A 20,721-nucleotide genomic window follows, 5' to 3' on the forward strand; every position below is an offset into this window, starting at 1 on the left:
ATGGCTAGTTTAAATATGAAAGTTAATTGGAAAACGCAAATTTATGCTTAAACAAGTTACATTTCGAAAATGAAAATTCAAAAAACAAAAAAGGTTTAAAACTTCAACCAAGCTGAGGATATAAAAAGAACCCGTAAGGCAAAAAGCCTTTAGTGCGAATTTGGACTGCAAGCAAGACACATTGTTGCACCTCAAAAAACAAAAAAACAAAATTAATAGGTTTACATGATTTTTTCAATACCAATTTCAAGTTGATCGAATTTTAATTGATTTGTTTTGTCCTAATATGATGGCTAGTTTAAATATGAAAATAAATTGGAAAACGCAAATTTAAGCTTGAACAAGTTACATTTCTAAAACGAAAATTCGAAAAACAAAAAAGATTTAGAACTTCAACCAATAATAAAAGCTGAGAATTAAAAGAACCTGCAAGGCAAAAAGCCTTTAGTGCAAATTTGGACTGCAAACAAGACACGTTGTTGCACCTCATAAAACAAAAAAATATTTTTTCTTTTAATACATGTGTGCCAGACCTGATGAAGGCTTAAGATAGCCGAAACGTTGTCAGGGCACACATTACAATTGGCCAAACTAATTCAAAATAGAAACCTTATTAAAAACAACTTTATTAATTAATTAATTATATAACAAAGGCAATTTCTGAATCCACTGCCATGGATCAGGGGTGGACGACGGTCCACTATGGCCGGCGCCGCCGCTTTGCCCGTCAGAACCGTGAGCTGGGGGCTGGTTGGGGTCCTGGATGGATGGACCGTGCACTTCCCTTCCCCTCCTCGGAGGGGGGGGTCTCTGATCGCAAACCTAACCCTAACCCTAACCCCTAACCCTAACCCCTAACCCCTAACCCCTAACCCTAACCCTAACCCTGTGAACTCAAAGCAGCAGTCTTTATCAGTAAAAAAACAAAAAACAAAACACATTGCACTTCCATGTAGGGTTTTTCCACTTTTCATGACATTTACTTTGATACAGCAAAATGCAGGTCGCAATGGCAAATTTGTGCTACCACATAAAAAGCTATCAATAACTTTTCATGATAGCCATGTTTCCATGAAACGCCAAGTCTTGGTTTTCAGGGGCGATTGTTTCTATAAAATGCATGATTTTGTGATTACCCATGGCTTACGGCCATACTACCCTGAGAACGCCCGATCTCGGAAGCTAAGCAGGGTCGGGCCTGGTTAGTACTTGGATGGGAGACCGCCTGGGAATACCAGGTGCTGTAAGCTTTTTTTTTCTTTTTCCACTTCAATTGTTAAAGCAAATTTTGACAACACCCATTACGTATGGCATTCGGAAACTGCAAGCCGAGTTTTAACTCCGACATTGAAACTATACCCGAGTTTCAAATCTATATTGTGTGGCGTCATCCATAGCATTGTAGTTCACCTCTTTTACCGCTAGAGAGCAGACTATGTACAGTGAATAAAGAGGCTGGCTCCCTGTGAACTCAAAGCAGCAGTCTTTATCCGTAAAAAAAAAAAAAAAACACATTGCACTTCCATGTAGGGTTTTTCCACTTTTCATGACATTTACTTTGATACAGCAAAATGCAGGTCGCAATGGCAAATTTGTGCTACCACATAAAAAGCTGTCAATAACTTTTCATGATAGCCATGTTTCCATGAAACGCCAAGTCTTGGTTTTCAGGGGCGATTGTATCTATAAAATGCATTATTTTGCACTCAACCATGGCTTACGGCCATACTACCCTGAGAACGCCCGATCTCGTCCGATCTCGGAAGCTAAGCAGGGTCGGGCCTGGTTAGTACTTGGATGGGAGACCGCCTGGGAATACCAGGTGCTGTAAGCTTTTTTTTTCTTTTTCCACTTCAATTGTTAAAGCAAATTTTGACAACACCCATTACGTATGGCATTCGGAAACTGCAAGCCGAGTTTTAACTCCGACATTGACACTATACCCGAGTTTCAAATCTATATTGTGTGGCGTCATCCATAGCATTGTAGTTCACGTCTTTTACCGCTAGAGAGCAGACTATGTACAGTGAATAAAGAGGCTGGCTCCCTGTGAACTCAAAGCAGCAGTCTTTATCAGTAAAAAAACAAAAAACAAAACACATTGCACTTCCATGTAGGGTTTTTCCACTTTTCATGACATTTACTTTGATACAGCAAAATGCAGGTCGCAATGGCAAATTTGTGCTACCACATAAAAAGCTATCAATAACTTTTCATGATAGCCATGTTTCCATGAAACGCCAAGTCTTGGTTTTCAGGGGCGATTGTTTCTATAAAATGCATGATTTTGTGATTACCCATTTTCATGATAGCCATGTTTCCATGAAACGCCAAGTCTCAGGTTTTCGGACGAGATCGGGCGTTCTCAGGGTAGTATGGCCGTAAGCCATGGTTGAGTGCAAAATAATGCATTTTATAGATACAATCGCCCCTGAAAACCAAGACTTGGCGTTTCATGGAAACATGGCTATCATGAAAAGTTATTGACAGCTTTTTATGTGGTAGCACAAATTTGCCATTGCGACCTGCATTTTGCTGTATCAAAGTAAATGTCATGAAAAGTGGAAAAACCCTACATGGAAGTGCAATGTGTTTTTTTTTTTTTTTTTACGGATAAAGACTGCTGCTTTGAGTTCACAGGGAGCCAGCCTCTTTATTCACTGTACATAGTCTGCTCTCTAGCGGTAAAAGAGGTGAACTACAATGCTATGGATGACGCCACACAATATAGATTTGAAACTCGGGTATAGTTTCAATGTCGGAGTTAAAACTCGGCTTGCAGTTTCCGAATGCCATACGTAATGGGTGTTGTCAAAATTTGCTTTAACAATTGAAGTGGAAAAAGAAAAAAAAAGCTTACAGCACCTGGTATTCCCAGGCGGTCTCCCATCCAAGTACTAACCAGGCCCGACCCTGCTTAGCTTCCGAGATCGGACGAGATCGGGCGTTCTCAGGGTAGTATGGCCGTAAGCCATGGGTAATCACAAAATCATGCATTTTATAGAAACAATCGCCCCTGAAAACCAAGACTTGGCGTTTCATGGAAACATGGCTATCATGAAAAGTTATTGATAGCTTTTTATGTGGTAGCACAAATTTGCCATTGCGACCTGCATTTTGCTGTATCAAAGTAAATGTCATGAAAAGTGGAAAAACCCTACATGGAAGTGCAATGTGTTTTTTTTTTGTTTTTTTTACGGATAAAGACTGCTGCTTTGAGTTCACAGGGAGCCAGCCTCTTTATTCACTGTACATAGTCTGCTCTCTCGCGGTAAAAGACGTGAACTACAATGCTATGGATGACGCCACACAATATAGATTTGAAACTCGGGTATAGTTTCAATGTCGGAGTTAAAACTCGGCTTGCAGTTTCCGAATGCCATAGTAATGGGTGTTGTAAAAATTTGCTTTAACAATTGAAGTGGAAAAAAAAAAAAAAAAAGGCTTACAGCACCGGGTATTCCCAGGCGGTCTCCCATCCAAGTACTAACCAGGCCCGACCCTGCTTAGCTTCCGAGATCGGACGACATCGGGCGTTCTCAGGGTAGTATGGCCGTAAGCCATGGTTGAGTGCAAAATAATGCATTTTATAGATACAATCGCCCCTGAAAACCAAGACTTGGCGTTTCATGGAAACATGGCTATCATGAAAAGTTATTGACAGCTTTTTATGTGGTAGCACAAATTTGCCATTGCGACCTGCATTTTGCTGTATCAAAGTAAATGTCATGAAAAGTGGAAAAACCCTACATGGAAGTGCAATGTGTTTTTTTTTTTTTTTTTACGGATAAAGACTGCTGCTTTGAGTTCACAGGGAGCCAGCCTCTTTATTCACTGTACATAGTCTGCTCTCTAGCGGTAAAAGACGTGAACTACAATGCTATGGATGACGCCACACAATATAGATTTGAAACTCGGGTATAGTTTCAATGTCGGAGTTAAAACTCGGCTTGCAGTTTCCGAATGCCATACGTAATGGGTGTTGTCAAAATTTGCTTTAACAATTGAAGTGGAAAAAGAAAAAAAAAGCTTACAGCACCTGGTATTCCCAGGCGGTCTCCCATCCAAGTACTAACCAGGCCCGACCCTGCTTAGCTTCCGAGATCAGGCGTTCTCAGGGTAGTATGGCCGTAAGCCATGGGTAATCACAAAATCATGCATTTTATAGAAACAATCGCCCCTGAAAACCAAGACTTGGCGTTTCATGGAAACATGGCTATCATGAAAAGTTATTGATAGCTTTTTATGTGGTAGCACAAATTTGCCATTGCGACCTGCATTTTGCTGTATCAAAGTAAATGTCATGAAAAGTGGAAAAACCCTACATGGAAGTGCAATGTGTTTTTTTTTTTTTTTTTTTTACGGATAAAGACTGCTGCTTTGAGTTCACAGGGAGCCAGCCTCTTTATTCACTGTACATAGTCTGCTCTCTCGCGGTAAAAGACGTGAACTACAATGCTATGGATGACGCCACACAATATAGATTTGAAACTCGGGTATAGTTTCAATGTCGGAGTTAAAACTCGGCTTGCAGTTTCCGAATGCCATAGTAATGGGTGTTGTCAAAATTTGCTTTAACAATTGAAGTGGAAAAAAAAAAAAAAAAAAGCTTACAGCACCTGGTATTCCCAGGCGGTCTCCCATCCAAGTACTAACCAGGCCCGACCCTGCTTAGCTTCCGAGATCGGACGAGATCGGGCGTTCTCAGGGTAGTATGGCCGTAAGCCATGGTTGAGTGCAAAATAATGCATTTTATAGATACAATCGCCCCTGAAAACCAAGACTTGGCGTTTCATGGAAACATGGCTATCATGAAAAGTTATTGACAGCTTTTTATGTGGTAGCACAAATTTGCCATTGCGACCTGCATTTTGCTGTATCAAAGTAAATGTCATGAAAAGTGGAAAAACCCTACATGGAAGTGCAATGTGTTTTTTTTTTTTTTTTTACGGATAAAGACTGCTGCTTTGAGTTCACAGGGAGCCAGCCTCTTTATTCACTGTACATAGTCTGCTCTCTAGCGGTAAAAGAGGTGAACTACAATGCTATGGATGACGCCACACAATATAGATTTGAAACTCGGGTATAGTTTCAATGTCGGAGTTAAAACTCGGCTTGCAGTTTCCGAATGCCATACGTAATGGGTGTTGTCAAAATTTGCTTTAACAATTGAAGTGGAAAAAGAAAAAAAAAAGCTTACAGCACCTGGTATTCCCAGGCGGTCTCCCATCCAAGTACTAACCAGGCCCGACCCTGCTTAGCTTCCGAGATCGGACGAGATCGGGCGTTCTCAGGGTAGTATGGCCGTAAGCCATAGTTGAGCGCAAAATAATGCATTTTATAGAAACAATCGCCCCTGAAAACCAAGACTTGGCGTTTCATGGAAACATGGCTATCATGAAAAGTTATTGACAGCTTTTTATGTGGTAGCACAAATTTGCCATTGCGACCTGCATTTTGCTGTATCAAAGTAAATGTCATGAAAAGTGGAAAAACCCTACATGGAAGTGCAATGTTTTTTGTTTTTTGTTTTTTACGGATAAAGACTGCTGCCTTGAGTTCACAGGGAGCCAGCCTCTTTATTCACTGTACATAGTCTGCTCTCTAGCGGTAAAAGACGTGAACTACAATGCTATGGATGACGCCACACAATATAGATTTGAAACTCGGGTATAGTTTCAATGTCGGAGTTAAAACTCGGCTTGCAGTTTCCGAATGCCATACGTAATGGGTGTTGTCAAAATTTGCTTTAACAATTGAAGTGGAAAAAGAAAAAAAAAGCTTACAGCACCTGGTATTCCCAGGCGGTCTCCCATCCAAGTACTAACCAGGCCCGACCCTGCTTAGCTTCCGAGATCGGACGAGATCGGGCGTTCTCAGGGTAGTATGGCCGTAAGCCATGGTTGAGCGCAAAATAATGCATTTTATAGATACAATCGCCCCTGAAAACCAAGACTTGGCGTTTCATGGAAACATGGCTATCATGAAAAGTTATTGACAGCTTTTTATGTGGTAGCACAAATTTGCCATTGCGACCTGCATTTTGCTGTATCAAAGTAAATGTCATGAAAAGTGGAAAAACCCTACATGGAAGTGCAATGTGTTTTTTTTTTTTTTTTTTTACGGATAAAGACTGCTGCTTTGAGTTCACAGGGAGCCAGCCTCTTTATTCACTGTACATAGTCTGCTCTCTAGCGGTAAAAGACGTGAACTACAATGCTATGGATGACGCCACACAATATAGATTTTAAACTCGGGTATAGTTTCAATGTCGGAGTTAAAACTCGGCTTGCAGTTTCCGAATGCCATACGTAATGGGTGTTGTCAAAATTTGCTTTAACAATTGAAGTGGAAAAAAGAAAAAAAAAGCTTACAGCACCTGGTATTCCCAGGCGGTCTCCCATCCAAGTACTAACCAGGCCCGACCCTGCTTAGCTTCCGAGATCGGACGAGATCGGGCGTTCTCAGGGTAGTATGGCCGTAAGCCATGGTTGAGTGCAAAATAATGCATTTTATAGATACAATCGCCCCTGAAAACCAAGACTTGGCGTTTCATGGAAACATGGCTATCATGAAAAGTTATTGACAGCTTTTTATGTGGTAGCACAAATTTGCCATTGCGACCTGCATTTTGCTGTATCAAAGTAAATGTCATGAAAAGTGGAAAAACCCTACATGGAAGTGCAATGTGTTTTTTTTGTTTTTTTTTTACGGATAAAGACTGCTGCCTTGAGTTCACAGGGAGCCAGCCTCTTTATTCACTGTACATAGTCTGCTCTCTAGCGGTAAAAGACGTGAACTACAATGCTATGGATGACGCCACACAATATAGATTTGAAACTCGGGTATAGTTTCAATGTCGGAGTTAAAACTCGGCTTGCAGTTTCCGAATGCCATACGTAATGGGTGTTGTCAAAATTTGCTTTAACAATTGAAGTGGAAAAAGAAAAAAAAAAGCTTACAGCACCTGGTATTCCCAGGCGGTCTCCCATCCAAGTACTAACCAGGCCCGACCCTGCTTAGCTTCCGAGATCGGGCGTTCTCAGGGTAGTATGGCCGTAAGCCATGGTTGAGTGCAAAATAATGCATTTTATAGATACAATCGCCCCTGAAAACCAAGACTTGGCGTTTCATGGAAACATGGCTATCATGAAAAGTTATTGACAGCTTTTTATGTGGTAGCACAAATTTGCCATTGCGACCTGCATTTTGCTGTATCAAAGTAAATGTCATGAAAAGTGGAAAAACCCTACATGGAAGTGCAATGTTTTTTTGTTTTTTTTTTACGGATAAAGACTGCTGCTTTGAGTTCACAGGGAGCCAGCCTCTTTATTCACTGTACATAGTCTGCTCTCTAGCGGTAAAAGACGTGAACTACAATGCTATGGATGACGCCACACAATATAGATTTGAAACTCGGGTATAGTTTCAATGTCGGAGTTAAAACTCGGCTTGCAGTTTCCGAATGCCATACGTAATGGGTGTTGTCAAAATTTGCTTTAACAATTGAAGTGGAAAAAGAAAAAAAAAAGCTTACAGCACCTGGTATTCCCAGGCGGTCTCCCATCCAAGTACTAACCAGGCCCGACCCTGCTTAGCTTCCGAGATCGGACGAGATCGGGCGTTCTCAGGGTAGTATGGCCGTAAGCCATGGTTGAGTGCAAAATAATGCATTTTATAGATACAATCGCCCCTGAAAACCAAGACTTGGCGTTTCATGGAAACATGGCTATCATGAAAAGTTATTGACAGCTTTTTATGTGGTAGCACAAATTTGCCATTGCGACCTGCATTTTGCTGTATCAAAGTAAATGTCATGAAAAGTGGAAAAACCCTACATGGAAGTGCAATGTGTTTTTTTTTTTTTTTTTTACGGATAAAGACTGCAGCTTTGAGTTCACAGGGAGCCAGCCTCTTTATTCACTGTACATAGTCTGCTCTCTAGCGGTAAAAGACGTGAACTACAATGCTATGGATGACGCCACACAATATAGATTTGAAACTCGGGTATAGTTTCAATGTCGGAGTTAAAACTCGGCTTGCAGTTTCCGAATGCCATACGTAATGGGTGTTGTCAAAATTTGCTTTAACAATTGAAGTGGAAAAAGAAAAAAAAAGCTTACAGCACCTGGTATTCCCAGGCGGTCTCCCATCCAAGTACTAACCAGGCCCGACCCTGCTTAGCTTCCGAGATCGGGCGTTCTCAGGGTAGTATGGCCGTAAGCCATGGGTAATCACAAAATCATGCATTTTATAGAAACAATCGCCCCTGAAAACCAAGACTGGCGTTTCATGGAAACATGGCTATCATGAAAAGTTATTGATAGCTTTTTATGTGGTAGCACAAATTTGCCATTGCGACCTGCATTTTGCTGTATCAAAGTAAATGTCATGAAAAGTGGAAAAACCCTACATGGAAGTGCAATGTGTTTTTTTTTTGTTTTTTTTTACGGATAAAGACTGCTGCTTTGAGTTCACAGGGAGCCAGCCTCTTTATTCACTGTACATAGTCTGCTCTCTCGCGGTAAAAGACGTGAACTACAATGCTATGGATGACGCCACACAATATAGATTTGAAACTCGGGTATAGTTTCAATGTCGGAGTTAAAACTCGGCTTGCAGTTTCCGAATGCCATAGTAATGGGTGTTGTAAAAATTTGCTTTAACAATTGAAGTGGAAAAAAAAAAAAAAAAAAAGCTTACAGCACCTGGTATTCCCAGGCGGTCTCCCATCCAAGTACTAACCAGGCCCGACCCTGCTTAGCTTCCGAGATCGGACGAGATCGGGCGTTCTCAGGGTAGTATGGCCGTAAGCCATGGTTGAGTGCAAAATAATGCATTTTATAGATACAATCGCCCCTGAAAACCAAGACTTGGCGTTTCATGGAAACATGGCTATCATGAAAAGTTATTGACAGCTTTTTATGTGGTAGCACAAATTTGCCATTGCGACCTGCATTTTGCTGTATCAAAGTAAATGTCATGAAAAGTGGAAAAACCCTACATGGAAGTGCAATGTGTTTTTTTTTTTTTTTTTACGGATAAAGACTGCTGCTTTGAGTTCACAGGGAGCCAGCCTCTTTATTCACTGTACATAGTCTGCTCTCTAGCGGTAAAAGACGTGAACTACAATGCTATGGATGACGCCACACAATATAGATTTGAAACTCGGGTATAGTTTCAATGTCGGAGTTAAAACTCGGCTTGCAGTTTCCGAATGCCATACGTAATGGGTGTTGTCAAAATTTGCTTTAACAATTGAAGTGGAAAAAGAAAAAAAAAGCTTACAGCACCTGGTATTCCCAGGCGGTCTCCCATCCAAGTACTAACCAGGCCCGACCCTGCTTAGCTTCCGAGATCGGGCGTTCTCAGGGTAGTATGGCCGTAAGCCATGGTTAATCACAAAATCATGCATTTTATAGAAACAATCGCCCCTGAAAACCAAGACTCGGCGTTTCATGGAAACATGGCTATCATGAAAAGTTATTGATAGCTTTTTATGTGGTAGCACAAATTTGCCATTGCGACCTGCATTTTGCTGTATCAAAGTAAATGTCATGAAAAGTGGAAAAACCCTACATGGAAGTGCAATGTGTTTTTTTTTTTTTTTTTTTACGGATAAAGACTGCTGCTTTGAGTTCACAGGGAGCCAGCCTCTTTATTCACTGTACATAGTCTGCTCTCTCGCGGTAAAAGACGTGAACTACAATGCTATGGATGACGCCACACAATATAGATTTGAAACTCGGGTATAGTTTCAATGTCGGAGTTAAAACTCGGCTTGCAGTTTCCGAATGCCATAGTAATGGGTGTTGTCAAAATTTGCTTTAACAATTGAAGTGGAAAAAAAAAAAAAAAAAAGCTTACAGCACCTGGTATTCCCAGGCGGTCTCCCATCCAAGTACTAACCAGGCCCGACCCTGCTTAGCTTCCGAGATCGGACGAGATCGGGCGTTCTCAGGGTAGTATGGCCGTAAGCCATGGTTGAGTGCAAAATAATGCATTTTATAGAAACAATCGCCCCTGAAAACCAAGACTTGGCGTTTCATGGAAACATGGCTATCATGAAAAGTTATTGATAGCTTTTTATGTGGTAGCACAAATTTGCCATTGCGACCTGCATTTTGCTGTATCAAAGTAAATGTCATGAAAAGTGGAAAAACCCTACATGGAAGTGCAATGTGTTTTGTTTTTTGTTTTTTTACTGATAAAGACTGCTGCTTTGAGTTCACAGGGAGCCAGCCTCTTTATTCACTGTACATAGTCTGCTCTCTAGCGGTAAAAGACGTGAACTACAATGCTATGGATGACGCCACACAATATAGATTTGAAACTCGGGTATAGTGTCAATGTCGGAGTTAAAACTCGGCTTGCAGTTTCCGAATGCCATACGTAATGGGTGTTGTCAAAATTTGCTTTAACAATTGAAGTGGAAAAAGAAAAAAAAAGCTTATAGCACCTGGTATTCCCAGGCGGTCTCCCATCCAAGTACTAACCAGGCACGACCCTGCTTAGCTTCCGAGATCGGACGAGATCGGGCGTTCTCAGGGTAGTATGGCCGTAAGCCATGGTTGAGTGCAAAATAATGCATTTTATAGATACAATCGCCCCTGAAAACCAAGACTTGGCGTTTCATGGAAACATGGCTATCATGAAAAGTTATTGACAGCTTTTTATGTGGTAGCACAAATTTGCCATTGCGACCTGCATTTTGCTGTATCAAAGTAAATGTCATGAAAAGTGGAAAAACCCTACATGGAAGTGCAATGTGTTTTTTTTTTTTTTTTTTTACGGATAAAGACTGCTGCTTTGAGTTCACAGGGAGCCAGCCTCTTTATTCACTGTACATAGTCTGCTCTCTCGCGGTAAAAGACGTGAACTACAATGCTATGGATGACGCCACACAATATAGATTTGAAACTCGGGTATAGTTTCAATGTCGGAGTTAAAACTCGGCTTGCAGTTTCCGAATGCCATAGTAATGGGTGTTGTCAAAATTTGCTTTAACAATTGAAGTGGAAAAAAAAAAAAAAAAAAGCTTACAGCACCTGGTATTCCCAGGCGGTCTCCCATCCAAGTACTAACCAGGCCCGACCCTGCTTAGCTTCCGAGATCGGACGAGATCGGGCGTTCTCAGGGTAGTATGGCCGTAAGCCATGGTTGAGTGCAAAATAATGCATTTTATAGATACAATCGCCCCTGAAAACCAAGACTTGGCGTTTCATGGAAACATGGCTATCATGAAAAGTTATTGACAGCTTTTTATGTGGTAGCACAAATTTGCCATTGCGACCTGCATTTTGCTGTATCAAAGTAAATGTCATGAAAAGTGGAAAAACCCTACATGGAAGTGCAATGTGTTTTTTTTTTTTTTTTTTACGGATAAAGACTGCTGCTTTGAGTTCACAGGGAGCCAGCCTCTTTATTCACTGTACATAGTCTGCTCTCTAGCGGTAAAAGACGTGAACTACAATGCTATGGATGACGCCACACAATATAGATTTGAAACTCGGGTATAGTTTCAATGTCGGAGTTAAAACTCGGCTTGCAGTTTCCGAATGCCATACGTAATGGGTGTTGTCAAAATTTGCTTTAACAATTGAAGTGGAAAAAGAAAAAAAAAGCTTACAGCACCTGGTATTCCCAGGCGGTCTCCCATCCAAGTACTAACCAGGCCCGACCCTGCTTAGCTTCCGAGATCGGGCGTTCTCAGGGTAGTATGGCCGTAAGCCATGGTTAATCACAAAATCATGCATTTTATAGAAACAATCGCCCCTGAAAACCAAGACTTGGCGTTTCATGGAAACATGGCTATCATGAAAAGTTATTGATAGCTTTTTATGTGGTAGCACAAATTTGCCATTGCGACCTGCATTTTGCTGTATCAAAGTAAATGTCATGAAAAGTGGAAAAACCCTACATGGAAGTGCAATGTGTTTTTTTTTTTTTTTTTTTACGGATAAAGACTGCTGCTTTGAGTTCACAGGGAGCCAGCCTCTTTATTCACTGTACATAGTCTGCTCTCTCGCGGTAAAAGACGTGAACTACAATGCTATGGATGACGCCACACAATATAGATTTGAAACTCGGGTATAGTTTCAATGTCGGAGTTAAAACTCGGCTTGCAGTTTCCGAATGCCATAGTAATGGGTGTTGTCAAAATTTGCTTTAACAATTGAAGTGGAAAAAAAAAAAAAAAAAAAGCTTACAGCACCTGGTATTCCCAGGCGGTCTCCCATCCAAGTACTAACCAGGCCCGACCCTGCTTAGCTTCCGAGATCGGACGAGATCGGGCGTTCTCAGGGTAGTATGGCCGTAAGCCATGGTTGAGTGCAAAATAATGCATTTTATAGAAACAATCGCCCCTGAAAACCAAGACTTGGCGTTTCATGGAAACATGGCTATCATGAAAAGTTATTGATAGCTTTTTATGTGGTAGCACAAATTTGCCATTGCGACCTGCATTTTGCTGTATCAAAGTAAATGTCATGAAAAGTGGAAAAACCCTACATGGAAGTGCAATGTGTTTTGTTTTTTGTTTTTTTACTGATAAAGACTGCTGCTTTGAGTTCACAGGGAGCCAGCCTCTTTATTCACTGTACATAGTCTGCTCTCTAGCGGTAAAAGACGTGAACTACAATGCTATGGATGACGCCACACAATATAGATTTGAAACTCGGGTATAGTGTCAATGTCGGAGTTAAAACTCGGCTTGCAGTTTCCGAATGCCATACGTAATGGGTGTTGTCAAAATTTGCTTTAACAATTGAAGTGGAAAAAGAAAAAAAAAAGCTTATAGCACCTGGTATTCCCAGGCGGTCTCCCATCCAAGTACTAACCAGGCCCGACCCTGCTTAGCTTCCGAGATCGGACGAGATCGGGCGTTCTCAGGGTAGTATGGCCGTAAGCCATGGTTGAGTGCAAAATAATGCATTTTATAGATACAATCGCCCCTGAAAACCAAGACTTGGCGTTTCATGGAAACATGGCTATCATGAAAAGTTATTGACAGCTTTTTATGTGGTAGCACAAATTTGCCATTGCGACCTGCATTTTGCTGTATCAAAGTAAATGTCATGAAAAGTGGAAAAACCCTACATGGAAGTGCAATGTGTTTTTTTTTTTTTTTTTTTTACGGATAAAGACTGCTGCTTTGAGTTCACAGGGAGCCAGCCTCTTTATTCACTGTACATAGTCTGCTCTCTCGCGGTAAAAGACGTGAACTACAATGCTATGGATGACGCCACACAATATAGATTTGAAACTCGGGTATAGTTTCAATGTCGGAGTTAAAACTCGGCTTGCAGTTTCCGAATGCCATAGTAATGGGTGTTGTAAAAATTTGCTTTAACAATTGAAGTGGAAAAAAAAAAAAAAAAAAGCTTACAGCACCTGGTATTCCCAGGCGGTCTCCCATCCAAGTACTAACCAGGCCCGACCCTGCTTAGCTTCCGAGATCGGACGAGATCGGGCGTTCTCAGGGTAGTATGGCCGTAAGCCATGGTTGAGTGCAAAATAATGCATTTTATAGATACAATCGCCCCTGAAAACCAAGACTTGGCGTTTCATGGAAACATGGCTATCATGAAAAGTTATTGACAGCTTTTTATGTGGTAGCACAAATTTGCCATTGCGACCTGCATTTTGCTGTATCAAAGTAAATGTCATGAAAAGTGGAAAAACCCTACATGGAAGTGCAATGTGTTTTTTTTTTTTTTTTTACGGATAAAGACTGCTGCTTTGAGTTCACAGGGAGCCAGCCTCTTTATTCACTGTACATAGTCTGCTCTCTAGCGGTAAAAGACGTGAACTACAATGCTATGGATGACGCCACACAATATAGATTTGAAACTCGGGTATAGTTTCAATGTCGGAGTTAAAACTCGGCTTGCAGTTTCCGAATGCCATACGTAATGGGTGTTGTCAAAATTTGCTTTAACAATTGAAGTGGAAAAAGAAAAAAAAAGCTTACAGCACCTGGTATTCCCAGGCGGTCTCCCATCCAAGTACTAACCAGGCCCGACCCTGCTTAGCTTCCGAGATCGGGCGTTCTCAGGGTAGTATGGCCGTAAGCCATGGGTAATCACAAAATCATGCATTTTATAGAAACAATCGCCCCTGAAAACCAAGACTTGGCGTTTCATGGAAACATGGCTATCATGAAAAGTTATTGATAGCTTTTTATGTGGTAGCACAAATTTGCCATTGCGACCTGCATTTTGCTGTATCAAAGTAAATGTCATGAAAAGTGGAAAAACCCTACATGGAAGTGCAATGTGTTTTTTTTTTTTTTTTTTTACGGATAAAGACTGCTGCTTTGAGTTCACAGGGAGCCAGCCTCTTTATTCACTGTACATAGTCTGCTCTCTCGCGGTAAAAGACGTGAACTACAATGCTATGGATGACGCCACACAATATAGATTTGAAACTCGGGTATAGTTTCAATGTCGGAGTTAAAACTCGGCTTGCAGTTTCCGAATGCCATAGTAATGGGTGTTGTCAAAATTTGCTTTAACAATTGAAGTGGAAAAAAAAAAAAAAAAAAGCTTACAGCACCTGGTATTCCCAGGCGGTCTCCCATCCAAGTACTAACCAGGCCCGACCCTGCTTAGCTTCCGAGATCGGACGAGATCGGGCGTTCTCAGGGTAGTATGGCCGTAAGCCATGGTTGAGTGCAAAATAATGCATTTTATAGAAACAATCGCCCCTGAAAACCAAGACTTGGCGTTTCATGGAAACATGGCTATCATGAAAAGTTATTGATAGCTTTTTATGTGGTAGCACAAATTTGCCATTGCGACCTGCATTTTGCTGTATCAAAGTAAATGTCATGAAAAGTGGAAAAACCCTACATGGAAGTGCAATGTGTTTTGTTTTTTGTTTTTTTACTGATAAAGACTGCTGCTTTGAGTTCACAGGGAGCCAGCCTCTTTATTCACTGTACATAGTCTGCTCTCTAGCGGTAAAAGACGTGAACTACAATGCTATGGATGACGCCACACAATATAGATTTGAAACTCGGGTATAGTGTCAATGTCGGAGTTAAAACTCGGCTTGCAGTTTCCGAATGCCATACGTAATGGGTGTTGTCAAAATTTGCTTTAACAATTGAAGTGGAAAAAGAAAAAAAAAGCTTACAGCACCTGGTATTCCCAGGCGGTCTCCCATCCAAGTACTAACCAGGCCCGACCCTGCTTAGCTTCCGAGATCGGACGAGATCGGGCGTTCTCAGGGTAGTATGGCCGTAAGCCATGGTTGAGTGCAAAATAATGCATTTTATAGATACAATCGCCCCTGAAAACCAAGACTTGGCGTTTCATGGAAACATGGCTATCATGAAAAGTTATTGACAGCTTTTTATGTGGTAGCACAAATTTGCCATTGCGACCTGCATTTTGCTGTATCAAAGTAAATGTCATGAAAAGTGGAAAAACCCTACATGGAAGTGCAATGTGTTTTTTTTTTTTTTTTTTTTACGGATAAAGACTGCTGCTTTGAGTTCACAGGGAGCCAGCCTCTTTATTCACTGTACATAGTCTGCTCTCTCGCGGTAAAAGACGTGAACTACAATGCTATGGATGACGCCACACAATATAGATTTGAAACTCGGGTATAGTTTCAATGTCGGAGTTAAAACTCGGCTTGCAGTTTCCGAATGCCATAGTAATGGGTGTTGTAAAAATTTGCTTTAACAATTGAAGTGGAAAAAAAAAAAAAAAAAAGCTTACAGCACCTGGTATTCCCAGGCGGTCTCCCATCCAAGTACTAACCAGGCCCGACCCTGCTTAGCTTCCGAGATCGGACGAGATCGGGCGTTCTCAGGGTAGTATGGCCGTAAGCCATGGTTGAGTGCAAAATAATGCATTTTATAGATACAATCGCCCCTGAAAACCAAGACTTGGCGTTTCATGGAAACATGGCTATCATGAAAAGTTATTGACAGCTTTTTATGTGGTAGCACAAATTTGCCATTGCGACCTGCATTTTGCTGTATCAAAGTAAATGTCATGAAAAGTGGAAAAACCCTACATGGAAGTGCAATGTGTTTTTTTTTTTTTTTTTACGGATAAAGACTGCTGCTTTGAGTTCACAGGGAGCCAGCCTCTTTATTCACTGTACATAGTCTGCTCTCTAGCGGTAAAAGACGTGAACTACAATGCTATGGATGACGCCACACAATATAGATTTGAAACTCGGGTATAGTTTCAATGTCGGAGTTAAAACTCGGCTTGCAGTTTCCGAATGCCATACGTAATGGGTGTTGTCAAAATTTGCTTTAACAATTGAAGTGGAAAAAAGAAAAAAAAAGCTTACAGCACCTGGTATTCCCAGGCGGTCTCCCATCCAAGTACTAACCAGGCCCGACCCTGCTTAGCTTCCGAGATCGGGCGTTCTCAGGGTAGTATGGCCGTAAGCCATGGGTAATCACAAAATCATGCATTTTATAGAAACAATCGCCCCTGAAAACCAAGACTTGGCGTTTCATGGAAACATGGCTATCATGAAAAGTTATTGATAGCTTTTTATGTGGTAGCACAAATTTGCCATTGCGACCTGCATTTTGCTGTATCAAAGTAAATGTCATGAAAAGTGGAAAAACCCTACATGGAAGTGCAATGTGTTTTGTTTTTTGTTTTTTTACTGATAAAGACTGCTGCTTTGAGTTCACAGGGAGCCAGCCTCTTTATTCACTGTACATAGTCTGCTCTCTAGCGGTAAAAGACGTGAACTACAATGCTATGGATGACGCCACACAATATAGATTTGAAACTCGGGTATAGTGTCAATGTCGGAGTTAAAACTCGGCTTGCAGTTTCCGAATGCCATACGTAATGGGTGTTGTCAAAATTTGCTTTAACAATTGAAGTGGAAAAAGAAAAAAAAAAGCTTACAGCACCTGGTATTCCCAGGCGGTCTCCCATCCAAGTACTAACCAGGCCCGACCCTGCTTAGCTTCCGAGATCGGACGAGATCGGGCGTTCTCAGGGTAGTATGGCCGTAAGCCATGGTTGAGTGCAAAATAATGCATTTTATAGATACAATCGCCCCTGAAAACCAAGACTTGGCGTTTCATGGAAACATGGCTATCATGAAAAGTTATTGACAGCTTTTTATGTGGTAGCACAAATTTGCCATTGCGACCTGCATTTTGCTGTATCAAAGTAAATGTCATGAAAAGTGGAAAAACCCTACATGGAAGTGCAATGTGTTTTTTTTTTTTTTTTTTTTACGGATAAAGACTGCTGCTTTGAGTTCACAGGGAGCCAGCCTCTTTATTCACTGTACATAGTCTGCTCTCTAGCGGTAAAAGACGTGAACTACAATGCTATGGATGACGCCACACAATATAGATTTGAAACTCGGGTATAGTTTCAATGTCGGAGTTAAAACTCGGCTTGCAGTTTCCGAATGCCATACGTAATGGGTGTTGTCAAAATTTGCTTTAACAATTGAAGTGGAAAAAGAAAAAAAAAGCTTACAGCACCTGGTATTCCCAGGCGGTCTCCCATCCAAGTACTAACCAGGCCCGACCCTGCTTAGCTTCCGAGATCGGACGAGATCGGGCGTTCTCAGGGTAGTATGGCCGTAAGCCATGGTTGAGCGCAAAATAATGCATTTTATAGATACAATCGCCCCTGAAAACCAAGACTTGGCGTTTCATGGAAACATGGCTATCATGAAAAGTTATTGACAGCTTTTTATGTGGTAGCACAAATTTGCCATTGCGACCTGCATTTTGCTGTATCAAAGTAAATGTCATGAAAAGTGGAAAAACCCTACATGGAAGTGCAATGTGTTTTTTTTTTTTTTTTTTACGGATAAAGACTGCTGCTTTGAGTTCACAGGGAGCCAGCCTCTTTATTCACTGTACATAGTCTGCTCTCTAGCGGTAAAAGACGTGAACTACAATGCTATGGATGACGCCACACAATATAGATTTGAAACTCGGGTATAGTTTCAATGTCGGAGTTAAAACTCGGCTTGCAGTTTCCGAATGCCATACGTAATGGGTGTTGTCAAAATTTGCTTTAACAATTGAAGTGGAAAAAGAAAAAAAAAGCTTACAGCACCTGGTATTCCCAGGCGGTCTCCCATCCAAGTACTAACCAGGCCCGACCCTGCTTAGCTTCCGAGATCGGACGAGATCGGGCGTTCTCAGGGTAGTATGGCCGTAAGCCATGGTTGAGTGCAAAATAATGCATTTTATAGATACAATCGCCCCTGAAAACCAAGACTTGGCGCTTCATGGAAACATGGCTATCATGAAAAGTTATTGACAGCTTTTTATGTGGTAGCACAAATTTGCCATTGCGACCTGCATTTTGCTGTATCAAAGTAAATGTCATGAAAAGTGGAAAAACCCTACATGGAAGTGCAATGTGTTTTTTTTTTTTTTTTTTACGGATAAAGACTGCTGCTTTGAGTTCACAGGGAGCCAGCCTCTTTATTCACTGTACATAGTCTGCTCTCTAGCGGTAAAAGACGTGAACTACAATGCTATGGATGACGCCACACAATATAGATTTGAAACTCGGGTATAGTTTCAATGTCGGAGTTAAAACTCGGCTTGCAGTTTCCGAATGCCATACGTAATGGGTGTTGTCAAAATTTGCTTTAACAATTGAAGTGGAAAAAGAAAAAAAAAGCTTACAGCACCTGGTATTCCCAGGCGGTCTCCCATCCAAGTACTAACCAGGCCCGACCCTGCTTAGCTTCCGAGATCGGGCGTTCTCAGGGTAGTATGGCCGTAAGCCATGGGTAATCACAAAATCATGCATTTTATAGAAACAATCGCCCCTGAAAACCAAGACTTGGCGTTTCATGGAAACATGGCTATCATGAAAAGTTATTGATAGCTTTTTATGTGGTAGCACAAATTTGCCATTGCGACCTGCATTTTGCTGTATCAAAGTAAATGTCATGAAAAGTGGAAAAACCCTACATGGAAGTGCAATGTTTTTTTTTTTTTTTTCTTTTTACTGATAAAGACTGCTGCTTTGAGTTCACAGGGAGCCAGCCTCTTTATTCACTGTACATAGTCTGCTCTCTAGCGGTAAAAGACGTGAACTACAATGCTATGGATGACGCCACACAATATAGATTTGAAACTCGGGTATAGTTTCAATGTCGGAGTTAAAACTCGGCTTGCAGTTTCCGAATGCCATACGTAATGGGTGTTGTCAAAATTTGCTTTAACAATTGAAGTGGAAAAAAAAAAAAAAAAGCTTACAGCACCTGGTATTCCCAGGCGGTCTCCCATCCAAGTACTAACCAGGCCCGACCCTGCTTAGTTTACGAGATCGGACGAGATCGGGCGTTCTCAGGGTAGTATGGCCGTAAGCCATGGTTGATAGCAAAATAATGCATTCTATAGATACAATCGCCCCTGAAAGCCAAGACTTCTTGCTGTATCAAAGTAAATGTCACGAAAAGTGGAAAAACCCTACATGGAAGCGCAGTGTGGGTTTTTTTTGTGTTTTTTTACGGATAAAGACTGCTGCTTTGAGTTCACAGGGAGCCAGCCTCTTTATTCACTGTACATAGTCTGCTCTCTAGCGGTAAAAGACGTGAACTACAATTGACAAAACAAAAATTGTTACGTCCTAATCCACACACTGGTACACCTAACAATTTTGCGAGTTCGTTCTGTCAAAGAGAAGACCAGTAGATCAATGAGGCCGAATTTACCAATTGTTTAATCCTGACAAAGCAAGATAATACAGGCGCCTGGGTCTCGGGTCCTTAACACAAAAACTAGTGTGCCTTCTGTGACCATCAAAAGACAACACATTCTTCCGGGTTGCGCAGTTTTAAAGAAACACAATATGAATATTCAAGCATGCAAAATATTGTGTGGTGATTGGTCGATAGTCGATGGTCGATGGTCGTCTCCTCCTCGTTTGGGTTTTTCCCCTGCTCAGCACAGGTGTCTGGACCACAAAGACGAGTTGTTCCTCACCGGCCTTGAGATATCCTCCCTGTCTGGACATCCTGTTCCACAATTCTTTGTAGAGAACAAATTCATTGTAGCCTGCACATTCCTTTCCACTTATTAATCACCACACGAGCACACTAGAAATTATATTGATATGATTATATATGTCTAATGCAGCCTTAATCAAATATGTTTGCAAACTGCCGAAAGTACATTTCCCTTTATTCCCTCTCATGACCTCATTTATGAGGTCATCACCAGTTTCTCTAGCAAGCAGCGACCAGCACACTGTCGGTCCTTTCTTCCCCCCCGCGGCTCATGTTGAGTCACCAGGGTATATTGGCCCTTCGGTGACAACGGGCCAACGGTTTTCTCGATCAACCGAACAGTGAGTGATCTAACACATGGAATACAGCAACAACCGCATAAAATCATTATTGCAGTAAAAATAGCCACAGCAACTAGCACAGACATGATGAGGCCTTTCCAGCTTCCGAACGTTTTCATCCAATCAGACCAAATATCGGTGCGTACACCTGAATGATCTTTCATCTTTTTATTCAGTGTCCTTAGTCCTTCCAACGCCCGGGTGAGTCGCCCCACTGGTGCCATGTTGTTGGGGATGAAAGTACAACATGCATCACCAAACATTCCGCACACACCATGTTCCTTAGCCAATAGCATGTCCAACGCAATTCTATTTTGGAACGGCATCAATGACGTCGTAGCCAATTGTTCATGGACCGCTGCAAATGATTCAGCTGTATAATTACCCAATCGTTGGA

General features: G+C 41.5%; 22 non-coding genes and 9 pseudogenes across 22 annotated transcripts; 2 read left to right on the top strand and 29 right to left on the bottom strand.

The window, feature by feature from the left end:
• Positions 1 to 1,141: 1,141 nt before the first annotated feature.
• LOC119118950 lies at positions 1,142 to 1,250 on the top strand (annotated as a pseudogene).
• Positions 1,251 to 1,715: 465 nt separating this feature from the next.
• On the top strand, positions 1,716 to 1,834 carry LOC119118930. The gene has a single exon (XR_005097009.1). It is a non-coding gene; the product is annotated as a 5S ribosomal RNA (ribosomal RNA).
• A 1,019-nt stretch (positions 1,835 to 2,853) lies between these two features.
• Positions 2,854 to 2,972, bottom strand: LOC119118942. The gene has a single exon (XR_005097020.1). It is a non-coding gene; the product is annotated as a 5S ribosomal RNA (ribosomal RNA).
• Positions 2,973 to 3,442: 470 nt separating this feature from the next.
• LOC119118947 lies at positions 3,443 to 3,561 on the bottom strand. The gene has a single exon (XR_005097025.1). It is a non-coding gene; the product is annotated as a 5S ribosomal RNA (ribosomal RNA).
• Positions 3,562 to 4,027: 466 nt separating this feature from the next.
• LOC119118960 lies at positions 4,028 to 4,136 on the bottom strand (annotated as a pseudogene).
• A 471-nt stretch (positions 4,137 to 4,607) lies between these two features.
• On the bottom strand, positions 4,608 to 4,726 carry LOC119118953. The gene has a single exon (XR_005097028.1). It is a non-coding gene; the product is annotated as a 5S ribosomal RNA (ribosomal RNA).
• Positions 4,727 to 5,193: 467 nt separating this feature from the next.
• LOC119118961 lies at positions 5,194 to 5,312 on the bottom strand. The gene has a single exon (XR_005097029.1). It is a non-coding gene; the product is annotated as a 5S ribosomal RNA (ribosomal RNA).
• A 467-nt stretch (positions 5,313 to 5,779) lies between these two features.
• Positions 5,780 to 5,898, bottom strand: LOC119118962. The gene has a single exon (XR_005097030.1). It is a non-coding gene; the product is annotated as a 5S ribosomal RNA (ribosomal RNA).
• Positions 5,899 to 6,367: 469 nt separating this feature from the next.
• On the bottom strand, positions 6,368 to 6,486 carry LOC119118931. The gene has a single exon (XR_005097010.1). It is a non-coding gene; the product is annotated as a 5S ribosomal RNA (ribosomal RNA).
• A 469-nt stretch (positions 6,487 to 6,955) lies between these two features.
• LOC119118951 lies at positions 6,956 to 7,064 on the bottom strand (annotated as a pseudogene).
• Positions 7,065 to 7,530: 466 nt separating this feature from the next.
• Positions 7,531 to 7,649, bottom strand: LOC119118932. Its single transcript, XR_005097011.1, has one exon. It is a non-coding gene; the product is annotated as a 5S ribosomal RNA (ribosomal RNA).
• A 467-nt stretch (positions 7,650 to 8,116) lies between these two features.
• Positions 8,117 to 8,225, bottom strand: LOC119118952 (annotated as a pseudogene).
• Positions 8,226 to 8,696: 471 nt separating this feature from the next.
• On the bottom strand, positions 8,697 to 8,815 carry LOC119118933. Its single transcript, XR_005097012.1, has one exon. It is a non-coding gene; the product is annotated as a 5S ribosomal RNA (ribosomal RNA).
• A 466-nt stretch (positions 8,816 to 9,281) lies between these two features.
• LOC119118954 lies at positions 9,282 to 9,390 on the bottom strand (annotated as a pseudogene).
• Positions 9,391 to 9,860: 470 nt separating this feature from the next.
• Positions 9,861 to 9,979, bottom strand: LOC119118934. Its single transcript, XR_005097013.1, has one exon. It is a non-coding gene; the product is annotated as a 5S ribosomal RNA (ribosomal RNA).
• A 468-nt stretch (positions 9,980 to 10,447) lies between these two features.
• On the bottom strand, positions 10,448 to 10,566 carry LOC119118949. Its single transcript, XR_005097027.1, has one exon. It is a non-coding gene; the product is annotated as a 5S ribosomal RNA (ribosomal RNA).
• A 470-nt stretch (positions 10,567 to 11,036) lies between these two features.
• On the bottom strand, positions 11,037 to 11,155 carry LOC119118935. Its single transcript, XR_005097014.1, has one exon. It is a non-coding gene; the product is annotated as a 5S ribosomal RNA (ribosomal RNA).
• A 467-nt stretch (positions 11,156 to 11,622) lies between these two features.
• LOC119118955 lies at positions 11,623 to 11,731 on the bottom strand (annotated as a pseudogene).
• Positions 11,732 to 12,202: 471 nt separating this feature from the next.
• LOC119118936 lies at positions 12,203 to 12,321 on the bottom strand. Its single transcript, XR_005097015.1, has one exon. It is a non-coding gene; the product is annotated as a 5S ribosomal RNA (ribosomal RNA).
• A 469-nt stretch (positions 12,322 to 12,790) lies between these two features.
• Positions 12,791 to 12,909, bottom strand: LOC119118946. Its single transcript, XR_005097024.1, has one exon. It is a non-coding gene; the product is annotated as a 5S ribosomal RNA (ribosomal RNA).
• Positions 12,910 to 13,380: 471 nt separating this feature from the next.
• On the bottom strand, positions 13,381 to 13,499 carry LOC119118937. The gene has a single exon (XR_005097016.1). It is a non-coding gene; the product is annotated as a 5S ribosomal RNA (ribosomal RNA).
• Positions 13,500 to 13,965: 466 nt separating this feature from the next.
• LOC119118957 lies at positions 13,966 to 14,074 on the bottom strand (annotated as a pseudogene).
• Positions 14,075 to 14,544: 470 nt separating this feature from the next.
• Positions 14,545 to 14,663, bottom strand: LOC119118938. Its single transcript, XR_005097017.1, has one exon. It is a non-coding gene; the product is annotated as a 5S ribosomal RNA (ribosomal RNA).
• Positions 14,664 to 15,131: 468 nt separating this feature from the next.
• On the bottom strand, positions 15,132 to 15,250 carry LOC119118939. The gene has a single exon (XR_005097018.1). It is a non-coding gene; the product is annotated as a 5S ribosomal RNA (ribosomal RNA).
• A 471-nt stretch (positions 15,251 to 15,721) lies between these two features.
• On the bottom strand, positions 15,722 to 15,840 carry LOC119118941. The gene has a single exon (XR_005097019.1). It is a non-coding gene; the product is annotated as a 5S ribosomal RNA (ribosomal RNA).
• A 467-nt stretch (positions 15,841 to 16,307) lies between these two features.
• On the bottom strand, positions 16,308 to 16,416 carry LOC119118958 (annotated as a pseudogene).
• A 469-nt stretch (positions 16,417 to 16,885) lies between these two features.
• LOC119118943 lies at positions 16,886 to 17,004 on the bottom strand. The gene has a single exon (XR_005097021.1). It is a non-coding gene; the product is annotated as a 5S ribosomal RNA (ribosomal RNA).
• Positions 17,005 to 17,473: 469 nt separating this feature from the next.
• On the bottom strand, positions 17,474 to 17,592 carry LOC119118944. The gene has a single exon (XR_005097022.1). It is a non-coding gene; the product is annotated as a 5S ribosomal RNA (ribosomal RNA).
• Positions 17,593 to 18,059: 467 nt separating this feature from the next.
• Positions 18,060 to 18,178, bottom strand: LOC119118945. Its single transcript, XR_005097023.1, has one exon. It is a non-coding gene; the product is annotated as a 5S ribosomal RNA (ribosomal RNA).
• Positions 18,179 to 18,645: 467 nt separating this feature from the next.
• On the bottom strand, positions 18,646 to 18,754 carry LOC119118959 (annotated as a pseudogene).
• Positions 18,755 to 19,224: 470 nt separating this feature from the next.
• LOC119118948 lies at positions 19,225 to 19,343 on the bottom strand. The gene has a single exon (XR_005097026.1). It is a non-coding gene; the product is annotated as a 5S ribosomal RNA (ribosomal RNA).
• Positions 19,344 to 20,721: the final 1,378 nt, after the last annotated feature.

Source organism: Syngnathus acus, unplaced genomic scaffold (assembly GCF_901709675.1).
Source record: "Syngnathus acus unplaced genomic scaffold, fSynAcu1.2, whole genome shotgun sequence".
NCBI lineage: Eukaryota > Metazoa > Chordata > Actinopteri > Syngnathiformes > Syngnathidae > Syngnathus > Syngnathus acus.